The following is a 17668-nucleotide window of genomic DNA, read 5'->3' on the forward strand; positions in this document are numbered from 1 at the left end:
AGCTGGTCATGGGTGCACCTCAGCCACGCTCAAGGATCTAAACGACATCATAACCGCCATGGATAAGAGACATGTATTCATTGACCTGGCCAAGGCTTTTGACTCTGCCAATCATAACATTCTTATTGGCAGACTCGACAGCCTTGGTTGCTCAACTGATTGTCTCGCCTGGTTTACCAACTACTTCTCTGATAGAGTTCAGTGTGTCAAATCGGAGGGCCTGTTGTTCGGACCTCTGACATTCTCTATGGGTGTTTTTATTTTATTTTACCAGGCAAGTCAGTCAAGAACAAATTCTTATTTTCAATGACAGCCTAGGAACAGTGGGTATACGACAGATTTGTACCTTGTCAGCTCGGGGGTTTGAACTTGCAACCTTCCGGTTGCTAGTCCAACGCTCTAACCACTAGGCTACCCTGCCGCCCCACAGGGTTCAATTCTTTTCAGGCCGACTCTCTTTTCTGTATACGTCAATGATGTTGCTCTTGCTGCATTCTGTATACTTCTGGCCCCTCCTTGGACACTGTGTTAACTAACCTCCAGACGAGCTTCAATGCCATACAACTCTCCTTCCGTGGCCTCCAACTGCTCTTAAACGCAAGTAAAACTAAATGCATGCTATTCAAACGATCACTGCCCGCACGTGCCCGCCCGTCCAGCATCACTACTCTGGACGGCTCTGACTCTGAATACGTGGACAACTACAAATACCTGGGTGTCTGGTTAGACAATAAACTCTCCTTCCAGACTCACATTAAGCATCGCCAATCCAAAATTAAATCTAGAATTGGCTTCCTATATCGCAACAAAGCATCCTTCACTCATGCTGCCGAACATACCCTCGTAAAACTGACCATCCTACCGATCCTCGACTTCGGTGATGTCATTTACAAAATAGCCTCCAACACTCTACTCAACAAACTGGATGCAATCTAGCACAGTGCCATCCGTTTTGTCACCAAAGCCCCATACACTACCCATCATTGCGACCTGTACGCTCTCGTTGGTTGGCCCTCGCTTCATACTCGTCGCCAAACCCACTGGCTACAGGTTATCTACAAGTCTCTGCTTGGTAAAGCCCCGCCTTATCTCAGCTCACTGGTCACCATAGCAGCACCCAGTCGTAGCACGCACTCCAGTAGGTATATCTCACTGGTCACCCCCAAAGCCAATTTCTCCATTGGTCATCTTTCCTTCCAGTTCTCTGCTGCCCATGACTGGAACGAATTACAAAAATCTCTGAAGCTGGATACTCTCCCTCACTAGCTTTAAGCACCAGCTGTCAGAGCAGCTTACAGATCACTTCACCTGTACATAGCCCATCTGTAAACAGCCCATCTATCTACCTACCTCATCCCCATACTGGTATTTATTTATTTATTTTGCTCCTTTGCACCCCAGTATCTCTAACCACACATTCATCTTCTGCCGACCTACCATTCCAGTGTTTAATTGCTATATTGTAATTACTTCGCCCCATGGCCTATTTATTTCCTTAACTTACCTCATTTGCACTCACTGTAAATAGACTTTTTGTTTTCTTTTGTTCTACTGTATTATTGACTGTTTTTTTTGTTTATTCCATGTGTAACTCTGTGTTGTTGTATGTGTCGAATTGCTACGCTTTATCTTGGCCAGGTCGCAGTTGCAAATGAGAACTTGTTCGCAACTAGCCTACCTGGTTAAATAAAGGTGAAATAAATAAATAAAATATGTCTATCCCTGAGTCCTGGTTGGCAAAATGGACCCTCTGTCATCTGGACAATGATTCATTGGACCCCCTAGTTTGACGGGACTCCTATGAGGACATCTCTCCAGATCGACTAGGTATTGTAACATGACCCATTCAATTAAGGTCAGACTTACTCAGAGAAAAGTTAGCATTCGCGGAAGCAGCTCACTGCAAGAGCATATATGCTGCTTCTCTCCAGTCATACTAAGGAAATGTAATTGTTTTGGGGTAACTGGCTCCCTCTCTCTTTGTCTCTGTTTGCATAGCACTTAATTATTAGACATGGTGTAACAGGTTAGGTTTGAAAGGGGGTTCTGGGAGACCCTGGTAATTCTCTGGATCTAACGCTTAACCTTGACCCCAATATCTACCCAATGACCTTCTAATAACCACTTTATTTACATTACATTTACATTTAAGTCATGACCACTCTATGACCACTACTGTCTTTGGCTGATCTATGACTGCTTGTTGTTTTGGTTGATACACTTCTTGTTTTCTGACGATTCTGAGATGATGATGTATATGAAGAATGGCTGGAGTTCTGTTGTTAAATGAGCATTTTAGTGTTTCCAGGGAATGGATGGGCGTAGTAGAGAGGTCAGACATTCCACAGCAAGGTATTTAAAGCTGCATCTTTTCGAGAGGTTTTTCATTTCGAATGGATCGAAACACAAGCACACACACACACACCAGGTCTAAATTGCCACTGTCGGGCAGCCGTGTAAATTAGACAGACCGCACGTTGGGAAAGCAATGTGGCAAAGCACCATGCAAACAGTTATACAAGTATATTCAAACACACACACACATGCACACGCACACACACACACACCGTACATTAACAGGTAAACACACGCTCACACAATCAGAAAAATGTATTTTTCAGCCGCAGATGGTTCTGTTTAACTCATCTTCTTTCTCCCTCTATATCTTACTCTCTCTCTCTCTCTCTCTCTCTCTCTCTCTCTCTCGCTCTCTCTACATTTCACCACTCTTCTTCTGTCTACGTATCACCTCTCTTTTTCTCTACCTTTCCCTTCTACCTGTCCCTTCTCTCTCTCTCTCTCCTCTCCCCCTACCTACTTTGTCAGGTTCAGGTTGCAGGTTTCCATCCGTTGATCTACCCACTACCCCCCTCTCCAACACACACAACCCCCTTGAGACCCCACCCCCATGTTTACATTCCCCTCGCCTTATTTGGGAAGCTCAAGGTTTTATGTGTGTGTGCTTGTGCGTGTTGGTATGAGAGCGTGTGTGTGTGTGTGTGTGTGTGTGTGTGTGTGTGTGTGTGTGTGTGTGAGTGTGTGTAAAGAATACACATCTTAATCTTGTGTGTGTTTATGGATGCTAGCAGTAGAATGATCCCTTCTTCACCCTTTCACCACAGATACACATGAAGATAAGCAACACTGTTACCTGGGTCTGGAGGTACTGAGAGAGCAGGAGATGGAGGGAGAGAGGAGCGAGGAGAGACTAGAGAGGAGAACTTTTGGAGCAATAGAGTAGGCGGGGAGTACAGTGCAATAATCAGTAAGAGACTAGGGGGGGTTATGCTAATTTGGTATAGAGCAGACCAAACCCACTCTATTAAATTGGTCATAACAGGAACATTGTACATCTGGCTAGAAATTATGTAGAAAATGATCTCAACAGGAAGTGTATAATATTAAGAAATGCTATAGAGAGAAGGAAAGCAGTGTGGAAATCTACCAAAAAACTATTATGCAACAACAAATTAAATCCCTTCCAGACAATTTCCTGGACAAAATGTGTCACTGTAATAGTGAAGATGTAAAAATTGTCAGCTGAAAACCTACAGTATATTTGACCTCTCAGCTTCCCTATCAAATCTAAACATTTCAAGCAGACAACCTAAGAAAATGAAGAACAATGACAAATGGTTTGATTAAAAATGCAAAAACCGAAGAAAGAACCCATCCAAGCAACAACATAGAGACCCAGAAAACCTGAGCCTATGGTGAATCACTAAAACAATACAGAAATACACTATGGAGAAAGTAGTAACAGCACGTCAGAAATATGCTCATTGTAATTGAAGAATCCACAGAATCTAACCACTTCTGGGAACATTGGAAAACTCTGAACAAACAACAACACGAAGTTATCTATCCAAAATGGAGATGTATGGATAAACCACTTCTCCAATCTTTTGTCTCTATAAAAAAAGAATAAAGAGTAATAACATATACATGATCAAATACAAATCTTAGAATCAACTATTAAAGACAACCAGAACCCACTGGATTCTCCAATTACCTTGAATGAGCTACAGGGCAAAATATAAACCCTTCAATCCAAAAAGTCCTGTGGGTTGATGGAATCCTAAATTAAATGATAAAATATACAGACCACAAATTCCAACTGGCTATACTTATACTCTTTAATATCATCCTCAGCTCTGGCATATTCCCCAATATTTAGAACCTAGGACTGATCACCCCAATCCACAAAGGTGGAGAAACCTCAGGGAAATCCTCTGCATTATTATTAACAGCAGACTCCTCAGTGAAAACAATGTACTGAGCAAATGTCAAATTGGCTATTTATCAAATTACTGTATGACTGACTACGTATTCACTCTGCACCCCCTCATTGACAAACAAACAAAGCAAAACAAAGGCAAAGTCTTCTCATGCTTTGTTGATTTCAAAAAAGCTTTTGACTTAATTTGGCATGAGGGACTGCAATACAAAGTGATGGAAAGTGGTGATGGGGGGAAAACATAGGACATTATAAAATCCATGTACACAAACAACAAGTGTGCGTTTAAATTGGCTAAAAACACATACATTTCTTTACACAGGGCCGGGGGGTGAGACAGGGATGCAGCTTAAGCCCCACCCTCTTCAACATATATATCATATATACTAGAACAGTCTGCAGCACCCGGCCTCACCCTATTAGAATCTGAAGTCAAATGTCCACTCTTTGCTGATGATCTGGTGCTTCTGTCCCCAACCAAGGAGGGCCTACAGCAGCAGCTATATCTTCTGCACAGATTCTGTCAGACCTGGGCCCTGATAGTTAATCTCAGTAAGACAAAATAAAGGTGTTCCAAAAAAAGGTTCAGTTGCCAGGACCACGAATATAAATTCCATCGAGACACCGTAATCTTAGAGCACACACAAAATTATACATACCTTGGCCTAAACATCAGCACCACAGATAACTTCCACAAAGCTGTGAACAATCTGAGAGACATGGCAAGAAGGGCAATTTATGCCATCAAAAGGAACACAAAATTCGACATACCAATTAGGATCTGGCTAAAAAATACTTGAATGCGTTACAGAACCCATTGCCCTTTATGGTTGTGAGGTCTGAGGTCTACTCACCAACCAAGAATTCACAAAATGGGACAAACACCAAATTGAGACTGCATGCACAATTCTCCAGAAATATCATCTCTGTACAATGTAAAACACCAAATAATGCATGCAGAGCAGAATTAGGCCGATTGCCCTTAACAGAGAGTACACAGTGGCAGAATACCTGACCACTGTGACTGACCCAAATTCAAGGACATCTTTGACTATGTATAGACTCAGTGAGCATAGCCTTGTTATTGAGAAGGGCTGCCGACGGCAGATCTGTCTCTCAAAAGATGACAGGCTATGTGCACACTGCCCTCAAAAAAAATGGCCATAACAGAGACACATATTTCCCTCAGATTACACAGACCCACAAAGAATTAGAAAACAAATGCAATTTTGATAAACTCCCATAACTATTGCGTGAAATACCAGTTTGCAATCACAGCAACACGATTTGTGACCTGTTGCTAGAAGAAAAGGGCAACCAGTGAAGAACAAACACCATTGTAAATACAACCTACAGTGCCTTGCGAAAGTATTCGGCCCCCTTGAACTTTGCGACCTTTTGCCACATTTCAGGCTTCAAACATAAAGATATAAAACTGTATTTTTTTGTGAAGAATCAACAACAAGTGGGACACATTCATGAAGTGGAACAACATTTATTGGATATTTCAAACTTTTTTAACAAATCAAAAACTGAAAAATTGGGCGTGCAAAATTATTCAGCCCCTTTACTTTCAGTGCAGCAAACTCTCTCCAGAAGTTCAGTGAGGATCTCTGAATGATCCAATGTTGACCTAAATGACTAATGATGATAAATACAATCCACCTGTGTGTAATCAAGTCTCCGTATAAATGCACCTGCACTGTGATAGTCTCAGAGTTCTGTTAAAAGCACAGAGAGCATCATGAAGAACAAGGAACACACCAGGCAGGTCCGAGATACTGTTGTGAAGAAGTTTAAAGCCGGATTTGGATACAAAAAGATTTCCCAAGCTTTAAAAATCCCAAGGAGCACTGTGCAAGCGATAATATTGACATGGAAGGAGTATCAGACCACTGCAAATCTACCAAGACCTGGCCGTCCCTCTAAACTTTCAGCTCATACAAGGAGAAGACTGATCAGAGATGCAGCCAAGAGGCCCATGATCACTCTGGATGAACTGCAGAGATCTACAGCTGAGGTGGGAGACTCTGTCCATAGGACAACAATCAGTCGTATATTGCACAAATCTGGCCTTTATGGAAGAGTGGCAAGAAGAAAGCCATTTCTTAAAGATATCCATAAAAAGTGTTGTTTAAAGTTTGCCACAAGCCACCTGGGAGACACAGCAAACATGTGGAAGAAGGTGCTCTGGTCAGATGAAACCAAAATTGAACTTTTTGGCAACAATGCAAAACGTTATGTTTGGCGTAAAAGCAACACAGCCATCACCCTGAACACACCATACCCACTGTCAAACATGGTGGTGGCAGCATCATGGTTTGGGCCTGCTTTTCTTCAGCAGGGACAGGGAAGATGGTTAAAATTGATGGGAAGATGGATGGAGCCAAATACAGGACCATTCTGGAAGAATGTAAAACTGTATTTTTTCTGAAGAATCAACAACAAGTGGGACACAATCATGAAGTGGAACGACATTTACTAGATATTTCAAACTTTTTTAACAAATCAAAAACTGAAAAATTGGGCGTGCAAAATTATTCAGCCCCCTTAAGTTAATACTTTGTAGCGCCACCTTTTGCTGCGATTACAGCTGTAAGTCGCTTGGGGTATGTCTCTATCAGTTTTGCACATCGAGAGAAATGTTTTAATGCCTTTATTCTTTTGGAACTTTTGTGAGTGTAATGTTAACTGTTAATTTATTATTGTTTATTTCACTTTTCTTTATCTACTTATCTATTTCACTTGTTTTGGTAATGTAAACATGTTTCCCATGCCAACAAAGCCCCTTAAATTGAAATTGAATTGAGAAGGAGAGTGTGAGAGAGCAGAGACAGAGAGAGAGAGGGCGTGGGGGGACCCAGGGGGGCAGTTAGCACCTATAGAGTAAGAGAGAAAGAATGTTACTCTCTGCTAGTCATCCTTTAGCTGCCTGAGAGAAAGAGCTGCCTGAGAGTAAGAGAGACGACAGGAGAGGAGAGGAGCTCTACGCAAAACCTGGTCTGAACGGTTACCACTCTTTTCCTTCTCTTTCTCCTCTCTTACTCTTCTCTTCTTCCCCTCTACTTTACATTTTTTATTTTATTTATCTTTCTTGTTTCACTCATGTGTTTGTCATCTGGGTTCTCTCCGACTTGTGGAAAGAGGCGTTGCATGTTGTTTCCAGATGTAGTGATGATGTAAGCTGTGTTACAGTTGCTATAGGGATGACGTTGTTTCTGTAAGTTGTTGTAGTACTATTTGTATTAGTGAATGCATGTGGTGTTAGTGATGGTAGTGAGTGTTTTTGGTGGGAGAGGAGTTGGTGTAAGTTAACAGGGTATCGTTTTTGTCTGTGTTGCAGCTTGTTCAATATGTGTGCTACATTGATGAGTGGGAAGGGATGTTTGCGTGCTGGTGTTTGTGTGTATGCTCTGTGGGAGGGAGTTGAGTAGAGGTGTGTGTGTGTGTGTGTGTGTGTGTGTGTGTGTGTGTGTGTGTGTGTGTGTGTGTGTGTGTGTGTGTGTGTGTGTGTGTGTGTGTGTGTGTGTGTGTGTGTGAGAGAGAGACTTGAGGTTGAGAGAGGCTTTACTGTGCCAGTCTGGTTTGGAGTTTCATAGTCTCGCTGGACTGAGGAGGCTACACTGGGTATTTTACTTTTTGTGTGTATGCGTGCGTGTTTGTGTGCGTGCATGTATGTGTGCGTTTTTGCATTTGTGCATATTTGTGCGTATGTATGTAGCTTCGTTGGGATGGATTTTTGTCCATCTGGATATCATACTGGGTTCAAAACCACCATTACGGAAAAAACACATGAAGTGTGTGATCTTGCATGATCTCATGTGACCACGTGATTTTATGTGAAGTTCATGTGATAGCATGCAACGACATGTGAGCACATGTGAAAACATGATCTCATGTGAAATAAATGTGACAACATTGGGATTCAAAATGTCAACACATGATAACATGATCTGCTACACCACCAGAATACATTCCTGCACTTTGCTGAAAGCTGCTGAGATTCAAGTTAATAATGGTCCAATTATCGCCACTAACATTACATCAACATAAAACCAACATGACTGCTTCGAGGATTTGAACTTGCAACCTCTTGAGTGCATCGGTGTTTCTGCAGTGCCACCAGGTTCATACTTATTGAGAAGGGTGTAAGTGCAGACCACAATTAGAGGTGTTTTCTGGTAGAGGCGTTTCTTGATATGAAGTTACATCCATTGATGCTTGCCATTGGTCCATGGCAGGTTCATTCGCGTCTGGAACAACAGTTGTTGACAACTGTTGCATTGTAGCTAAGCCTAACCCTAATCCTTTTCCTAAACTTAACCTCAGTCTACTATCCTGCCATGCTAATTCCCCAAACCTGCCAAGGCAGCAGCTACTCTTCCTGGGGTCCAGCAAAACTAAGACAGTTATACACAACAGATTTCACAACACATTAAGTGTGTGCCCTCCCTTATTTGACCTAGATAGTTTGTGTGTATGCATTGGTATGTAGGCGACGTGTGCCTTTTTAAAAATGTATGTAGCTCTGTCCTTGAGCTGTTCTTGTCTAATGATGTTCTGCATTATGTCATTCTGTATTATGTTTCATGTTTTGTGTGGACCCCAGGAAGAGTAGCTGCTGCTTTTGCAACAGCTTATGGGGACCCTAATAAAATCCCAAATCCCAAATACACTCAGGCTACTACTCTACTCCCGCATATCTACAACACAACATTCATGTGTATGTGTTTGTATAGTGCATGTGTTGTCATGTGTGTGTCTTTACTTGTGTGTGTGTGTGTCTCATCACAATCCCCGCTGTTCCATAAGGTGTATTTTTAAGTCAGATTACACTGATTGCATGATGGTGCAATGTTTCTGCTGGTATGATGGTGCATTGATCAGGCATACAGTTTAGATATGTTATTGTTGCCCAAAGTCAACCTTTAATGCACTCCAGACCACAAGGTTGCAAGTTCAAATCCCGAGAGCAATAATGTGTTTTTTTTCCATAAGGGTGATGCCAGCAATCTGAATTTCCTTCTACACCACCAGGTCTGTGTCCATGACAAAGACCGGCTACGGGTTTATTGGCAAGAATATATTTCTGCACTGCTAAAAGTTGCCCAGAATCAAGTCAATGTCTGTGCAATTACACGAACGAAAAAGTAGCAGTGCTCAGGGACACAAATCTGGGCAACATTTAGCAGTGCAGAAAATTCTTGTGTTGTAGGATGTTTGTAAAAGTTTCTCAAGACATTTGTTTTACCAGTCATCAGGACATCGCATGATGGTCCAATATGGTTTTAAACCATACCAAACCCTTGTAATAAATTACTGTAAAGAAATGGTAGTTTTAAAGTCTGGGGTACGCTGTTTCAGCCTAAGTATGGGATTTGAACTCATCACTTTTGGGGCGCACGATTTGAGGGTTTTCTGTATAGTTCAACGTTACTCCTGAATCACTATGATGAATATAATAGTTTTTCACAAGCTGACTTTTAGCAAAGCTGAGATGAACATTGCACTCCAATGTGTAAGAAAGAGTACAGGTGAAATCAGTTATTAACACAGGCATGGGGGCGTAGAAGAAAGATCAGAATGCCATGAACCAAGAGGTTGTGAGTTTAAATCCCCGTTGGCAACATGTTGAATAATAATTACTGAAAAAAGAAACATACACAATGTAGTCATGTATGTGAAAGTGTGTCTAATATGTAAGTTGAAAACATTGTTTGTTAAAAGCACTGTGTGTATCATAACGACACATTTTTGTTTTCACATGTGCAGTGCTCCAGAACCACGTTTCCACATGTGAAATGGTAAGTGAAGTATTCCAAACCACATGTTTTCCCATTAATTCACATGTGAAATTTCATGTGAAATCATGTGATTTTCCACATGTGAAATCATGTGGTTTTTCTATAAGGGCACCCACACAATGTTTCAGGTTAGTGTTTCATACTGGTAGCTATATGAATCTAGAATATGTTTATTTTATTGCTCTGTGGGTTCAGCAGTCTGGCTGTTTTATGAACGAGACAAGATGTGAATCCTAAATGGCACCATATTCCCAATATAGTACGAAATATAGTGCCCCATATGGCTCTGGTCAAAAGTAAGGCTTTATATACGGAATAGGGTGTCATTTGGGATGCACACACTGTTTCATTTATGAAAAGTCTGGATGGAAGGAGAACCCAGATGTTCTAGATCATTAGCTAAGATATTTCTATGGAACGTCATACCTAATATCAACATCTAGTGCAATTGTGTGGCACAAACTTTATGGTTACGGTAGCTATATACTGTGCATGTTATGCATGTGTTGTTACAGTAAGAGTATGTTATTATTGCTCTTCAAGATGAAAATGTCTGTCTAAACAGCTTCCATCAGATAGAGGAATTTGTGCGTTATCTAATATCAACATCTGGTATATTATTGGACTTTTGTAGAACAGAGTGGATAGTCAGCTGGAACCACTCTCTAGTTCATTCTACAATCCTTTTTGTCTTTCCTGGTTTACTCTAATATTAGAGGTCACTTTGTGTGTGGTGTGCACGTGTGTGTGTGAGAGAGAGAGCTTGCCATCTGTGTCCTGTCACAGCAGGGCCGGCGCCAGAACAAATCAGTTGGAGGGGCCTTTGATTTCCAAAGGTGGGCACGTTTTTTCATGGGACAATTTCTTACCAGGTGTAATAGTAAAAAACATAGGAAGCTTGTGAGTTTCAGGTTTGGGGAAGCTTATGATTGATCTTACCATTTATACTGATCTGCGGGCCAGTTATGATTATTTTTAAATGCGCATTGTCATGGAACAGTTTCCTTTCAATAATAAATCATTGTCAGATGTTTAATCATAAAAATCTGAAGTAAAATGATAAAAATCTTAAAATTCAACTATGGCAAGAGGACCAGCCTCTGCCATATGGACACATTGGTAAACTGTGATCCATTGGCGGCTAAAGAAATAAGAGCATAGAACTCTAAGATAGACTTCAGGACAATTCAGAAGTAAGCCTATAACTTCCATCGTCAACTAAGTAAAATACATAGGTCTAAAGCCAACAAATATAACAGTAGAAAACATTCCGGTTTTCTCTACTCTGCCTCCCTTTCTATCTGTCTTGACTTGATCTATTGCTAGTGAAGTGCAACATTGTATAACATCATCACTGGGTCCAGCCTGAAGCTGTAGCTAGTGAACTTACAACATTGTATCAACTAGCCTATTCCGGGCCCTCAGAGTTTCCTGCTCTAGTGATGTTTATACTCGATATATGGGATCATCAGATCATGATATTTGGCTCTTCCACACCAAAGCGTTGGTGATTATCGAGGCTGGGAGTGTTGGATAGATTTTTTAAAGTACTGAGGAACTATTGTTCACAATGAATGTTAAAAAACAGACTTTGTTGACTTGCGTGAGGTAAACAAAAAATAATTGAGAAGCTCAGCTTATTTGTTGTGTACGTGGTTAAAAAAATCAGACAGATGGGCACTTTCATACAGTTGAAGTCGGAAGTTTACATGCACCTTAGTCAAATACATTTAAACTCAGTTTTTCCCAATTCCTGACATTTAATCCTAGTAAAAATGTCCTGTGTTAGGTCAGTTAGGATCACTACTTTATTTTAAGAATGTGAAACGTCAGAATAATAGAAGAGAGAATTATTTATTTCAGCTGTTATATCTTTCAACACATTCCCAGTGGGTCAGAAGTTTACATACACTCAAATAGGTTTTGGTAGCATTGCCTTTAAATTGTTTAACTTGGGTCAAACGTTTTGGGAAGCCATCCACAAGCTTCCCACAATAAGTTGGGTGAATTTTGGCCCATTCTTCCTGACAGAGCTGGTGTAAATGAGTCAGAATTGCAGGCCTCCTTACTCGACACGTTTTTTTCAGTTCTGCCCACAAATTCTGTATAGGATTGAGGTCAGGGCTTTGTGATGGCCACTCCAATACCTTGACTTTGTTGTTGTCTGACGGGACACTGGAGTGGAGAGGGTTCAGTAACCAACGCCCGCTCAATGTCCGCGTCCAGCTCCCACACGATCGACGCTACCGAGCAGGAGGCCGAGAGAATGGGAGTCTGATCCATGGGCCGCACCTCTGTGTCATACAGTTGGAACAGTGCGTCTGCCTTAACAGTCTAGGAACCTGGTCCGTAGGACTGGGTAAACACAAAACGGTTAAAGAACATGGCCCACCTTGCCTGATGAGGATTCAGTCTCCTAGCTGCCCGGATGTACTCCAGGTTGTGGTGGTCAGTCCAGATGAGGAAAGGGTATTTAGCCCCCTCAAGCCAATGTCTCCATGCCTTCAAAGCCTTAACCACAGGCAACAGCTCCCGGTCCCCCACATCATAGTTCCACTCCGCCGGGCTGAGCTTCTTCGAGAAGAAAGCACAGGGGCGGAGCTTCGGTGGCGTGCCCAAGCGCTGAGAGAGCACGGCTCCAATCCCAGCCTCTGACGTGTCCACCTCCACTATGGATGCCAAAGAGGAATCCGGATGGGCCACCACCGGAGCCGAGGTAAACAGAACTCTCAGCTGCCCAAAAGCCCTGTCTGCCTCAACCAACCACTGCAGACGTACAGGACCCCCCTTCAGCAGTGAGGTAATGGGAGCAGCCACCTGGCCAAAACCCTGGATAAATCTCCGGTAGTAATTGGCAAACCCTAAAAATCGCTGCACCTCCTTTAACGTGGTGGGACTTGGCCAATTATACACGGCTGAAAAGCGGTCACTCTCCATCTCCACCTCTGATGTGGAAATGTGATACCCTAGGAAGGAGGCGGACTGTTGAAAGAACAGGCATTTCTCAGCCTTGACGTACAGGTCATGCTCCAACAGTCGTCCAAGTACCTTGTGCACCAAGGACCCATGCTCGGCGCGTGTAGTGGAGTATATCAGAATGTTATCGATATACACCACTACACCCTGCCCATGAAGGTCTCTGAAAATCTCATCTACGAAGGATTGGAAGACTGATGGAGCATTCATCAACCCGTACGGCATGACGAGGTACTCATAATGCCCTGAGGTGGTACTAAATGCCGTCTTCCACTCGTCTCCCTCTCGAATATGCACCAGATTGTACGCACACCTGAGATCCAGTTTAGTGAAGAAGAGTACCCCGTGCATTGACACAATTACCGTGGAGATAAGAGTTAGCGGAGTAACTGTACCTCACCGTGATTTGATTGAGACCTCTATAATCAATGCACAGGCGCAGACCTCCATCCTTCTTCTTCACAAAAAAGAAACTCGAGTTAGCATCGAATAGCCCCCGTGATATGCAGCTTTTCAGGGAAGTTAGGAACCAATATACACAGGCAGTTAGGAAAGCTAAGGCTAGCTTTTTCAAACAGAAATTTGCATCCTGTAGCACAAACTCAAAAAAGTTCTGGGACACTGCAAAGTTCATGGAGAATAAGAGCACCTCCTCCCAGCTGCCCACTGCACTGAGGCAAGGAAACACTGTCACCACCGATAAGTCCACTATAATTGATTTCAATAAGCATTTTTCCACAGCTGGCCATGCCTTCCACTACTCCCCACAGCAACTCGCCCAAGCCTCCCCCATTTCTCCTCCACCCAAACCCAGATAGCTGATGTTCTGAAAGAGCTGCAATATCTGGACGCCTACAAATCAACCGGGCTATGCAATCTGGACCCTCTCTTTCTAAAATTATCTGCCGAAATTGTTGCAACCCCTATTACTGGCCTGTTCAACATCTCTTTCGTATCGTCTGAGATTCCCAAAGATTGGAAAGCTGCCGCGATCATCCCCTTCTTCAAAGGGGGAGACACTCTAGACTCAAACTGCTACAGACCTATATCTATCCTACCCTGCCAAGTTAACAAACAGATTACCGCCCATTTAGAATCCCACCGTACCTTCCCCACTATGCAATCTGGTTTCAGAGCTGGTCATGCGTGCACCTCAGCCATGCACAAGGTCCTAAATGATATCATAACCGCCATCGATAAGAGATATTACTGTGCAGTCTTATTGATCGACCTGGCCAAGGCTTTTGACTCTGTCAATCACCACATTCTTATCGGCAGACTAAACAGCCTTGGTTTCTCAAATGACTGCCAACTACTGCTCTGATAGAGTTTAGTGTGTCAAATCAGAGGGCCTGTTGTCTGGACCTCTGGCAGTCTCTATGGAGGTGTCACAGGGTTAAATTCTCGGGTCGACTCTCTTCTCTGTATATATCAATGATGTCGCTCTTGCTGCTGGTGATTCTCTGATGCACCTCTATGCAGACGACACCATTCTGTATACCTCTGGCCCTTCCCCAAAGCCAATTTCTCCTTTGGCCGCCTTTCCTTCCAGTTCTCTGCTGCAAACAACTGGAACAAACTTCAAAAATCACTGAAGCTGGAGACTTATATCTCCCTCACTAGCTTTAAGCACCAGCTATCAGAGCAGCTCTCAGATCACTGCACCTGTACATAGCCCATCTGTAATATTGCCCATCCAACTACCTCATCCCCATACTGTATTTATTTATTCATCTTGTTCCTTTGCACCCCAGGATCTCTACTTGCACATTCATCTTCTGCTCGTCAATCACTTCAGTGTTTAATTGGTATATTGTAATTACTTTGCCACCATGCCGTATTTATTGCCTTACCTCCCTTATCTTACCTCATTTGCACCTCATTTGCTCATTTGCACAAACTGTACATATATTTTCTTTACTGTATAATTGAATGTATGTTTGTGTATTCCATGTGTAACTCTGTGTTGTATGTGTCAAACTGCTTTGCTTTATTCTTGGCCAGGTCACATTTGTAAATTATAACTTGTTCTCTACTAGCCTACCTGGTTAAATAAAGGTGAAATAAAATGTAAAACATTAAAAAATATATATTGTGTTTTGGAGAAAATGGGGGTCATGTTAGCAGTAACTTCATAAAGTTACTGTGAAACCAAGGTAAATAAAAGCAATTTCTCCCAATTCCACTCTATGAGCAGTTACTACCTTTATGCTTGGTAGGGCAGTGTTGCTAGTCACACTACCCAAATTGCAGGCTTCCCAAATAGGTATAGGCCTACACACTTGTGATTAAGTGATAATGCCCGAAAAGTTGGTGTTTGGAGCATATATTGCATAGGTGATGTTAGGGCCGAGACAAAGTTGAGGGCCGGCAAACTGTGCCAATATATCCTCAAAACACTGGCTTTGAAGGAATTATCACTTTTATACAACGGGTTACCAACATATTCAAATAATTATTGACATATTTTAATTAAAAACATTATTTTTATGAATTAACTCATACTTTTTCATCCTTTCATGAGATATAGTCCTGACACAAATCTAGGGTTGCTACCCAAGCCGGCTGGTCGTTCGTCCTATCGGTTTGGTTGCCGGAGTTGTGACCCAGTCGTTAAGTCTTTTTGTTCTAAATCTATGGATATTCAAAAGGAACAGTCGTTCATTCTAAATGTTCCATTACCATGATGGCTGTGAATGTTCTTATCCCTTGCTTGCTTGTCTTAAGGATCGGTGTCCCGCTAACGGGACAACTTCCGATGAAACTGGAAGGCGCGCAATTCAAATAAATAATCATAAATATTATGGATTTTAAACATGTAGGTACATATACGTGTCTTATATTGTCTGGAAGCTTACATTCCTGTTAATATAACTGCACTGCCCGATTTACAGTAGCTATCACAGCGAAAACATGCCATGCAATTGTTTGAGGACGGCGCCCCACATCAAAATATTTTTCCACCGGCACAGGTTTCATACATTCACATTTAACGATTAAATATTCACTTACTTTTTGAAACTCTTCCTCTGATTTGTCATCCAAAGGGTCCCAGCTATAACATTTAGTGTAGTTTTGTTAGATAAAATCCATCTTTATATCCCAAAAGGTCTGTTTAGTTGGCGCCATCGATTTGAGTAATCTACCCCTAAACTTTGTTTCAACAAGTCAAAGTACCTTTCTATTTACTCCTCCGATACCCTAAAATGCAATCAAACTATAATATTTATTTCAGAAAGAAGTATGTTCAATAGGAAACCTATTTTAGCAGTAATGTCTTCATGGTGCGAGCAAACACAAATTTCCAAGACTGTGTCCCTCTACTGAAACTGTGACTTCTTCTTATTTTTTTAAGTTAAAAGCCTGAAGCCTTGAACATAGACTGCTGACACCCCATGGAAACCATAGGAATTGCATCCAGGGAGCTCATTTTCAATATGACATTTCTCTTGCATTTCTAAGAGGATGGCCTCTCAAATAAAAAAATGTCCGGTTGGTTTTTCTTGAGATTTTCTCCGACCATATCTATTGTGTTATATTCCTACATTATTTTAACATTTCCACAAACTACAAAGTGTTTTCTTTCAAATGATACCAATTATATGCATATCCTGGCTTCAGGTCCTGAGCAACAAACAGTTTACTTTGGGCACATCATTCAGACAGGAAATGGAGAAAAAAAGGTCCCGTTCCTAAGAAGCTCTAGCTTGCCACCTTTGGCTAACACAGTCACTTAAAACTGTGCAGCCAGAATAACAGCAAAGTTGCCGCATTTGCATTTGTTTAATGTTTTCTAGTGATTTTTTGGGCATACATCCATAACAATGAGCTAATGATGTGTGATTTCACCTGGCATATAACATTTGCTCTCTCACTAGGCCACTGTTCAGAAGAGATAGCCAACTACACAGCTAAAACAATCACTTCAAACTGAAGCTGATATGACAGCAAACTAGTTGCAATTTCGTGTTTTCTATTGACATTTTTCTGTATATATCCATAAAAATGATACTGATTCATTATTTTGACAGGCTGGGAAAAGCTGCCAGCCTGACTCTCTAATCCCGACTCTCAACACATGTTTTTACCACAGGACAGCTGCCGATCGGATTTCACTACTGAAACAATGTTTCAAATCTTGGAGAGACAGCAAGGTTATTACAAATCTCAGCTGTGGAAAACCAAATGCTAGTCTAAAAGAAATGGGAGATAATGTCTAAATGCTTTTTACAGTGTAGATCTAGTATATAAATTATACTGAGCTGGCTGAGCTGATGAGACAATGGTGTGAGGAGTCGGATGGAACAGAGCAATTAGGCATTTGAACGTCATAGATTTGGTGATAACTTGTGGAATAGACACCAGCTCAATATATTAAAAAATCTAATGATCCTCTGTGGCTAAGTCATGCTCCCTGTTGAAGTATTTTAAATTATTTTATTTAGACAGGAGTAATTATATATTTTTTGCTGAAATTTCAATGTACATTAGGGCATCCTAACAGTGCACTGTGCACTTTCCTTTCCTATTTGCAAGAGGCTGAACCCAAAGACCTGATATAATGATGAGATGCTCATGTCTCCGTCCTAACAACGGGAGTCTCTGTCCCATAGATGGAAAGGCAGGCGACAAGCTTAGGTCTGCATATTAT

At 41.7% G+C, this 17668-nt stretch overlaps 1 protein-coding gene across 1 annotated transcript in view; it reads left to right on the plus strand.

Annotated features, from left to right (window-relative positions):
• Positions 1-7144: 7144 nt before the first annotated feature.
• Positions 7145-17668, plus strand: part of LOC135556215 (tensin-3-like) — an 84726-nt gene continuing 74202 nt past the window's right edge. Inside the window, exons 1-2 of the mRNA XM_064989223.1 lie at positions 7145-7237; positions 10010-10041. The gene's annotated coding sequence lies outside the window, so the exon portion shown is untranslated. The remainder of the gene's footprint in view (positions 7238-10009; positions 10042-17668) is intronic.

The sequence above is a fragment of the Oncorhynchus masou genome, chromosome 15 (genome assembly GCF_036934945.1).
Source record: "Oncorhynchus masou masou isolate Uvic2021 chromosome 15, UVic_Omas_1.1, whole genome shotgun sequence".
In the NCBI taxonomy this organism is placed as follows: domain Eukaryota; kingdom Metazoa; phylum Chordata; class Actinopteri; order Salmoniformes; family Salmonidae; genus Oncorhynchus; species Oncorhynchus masou.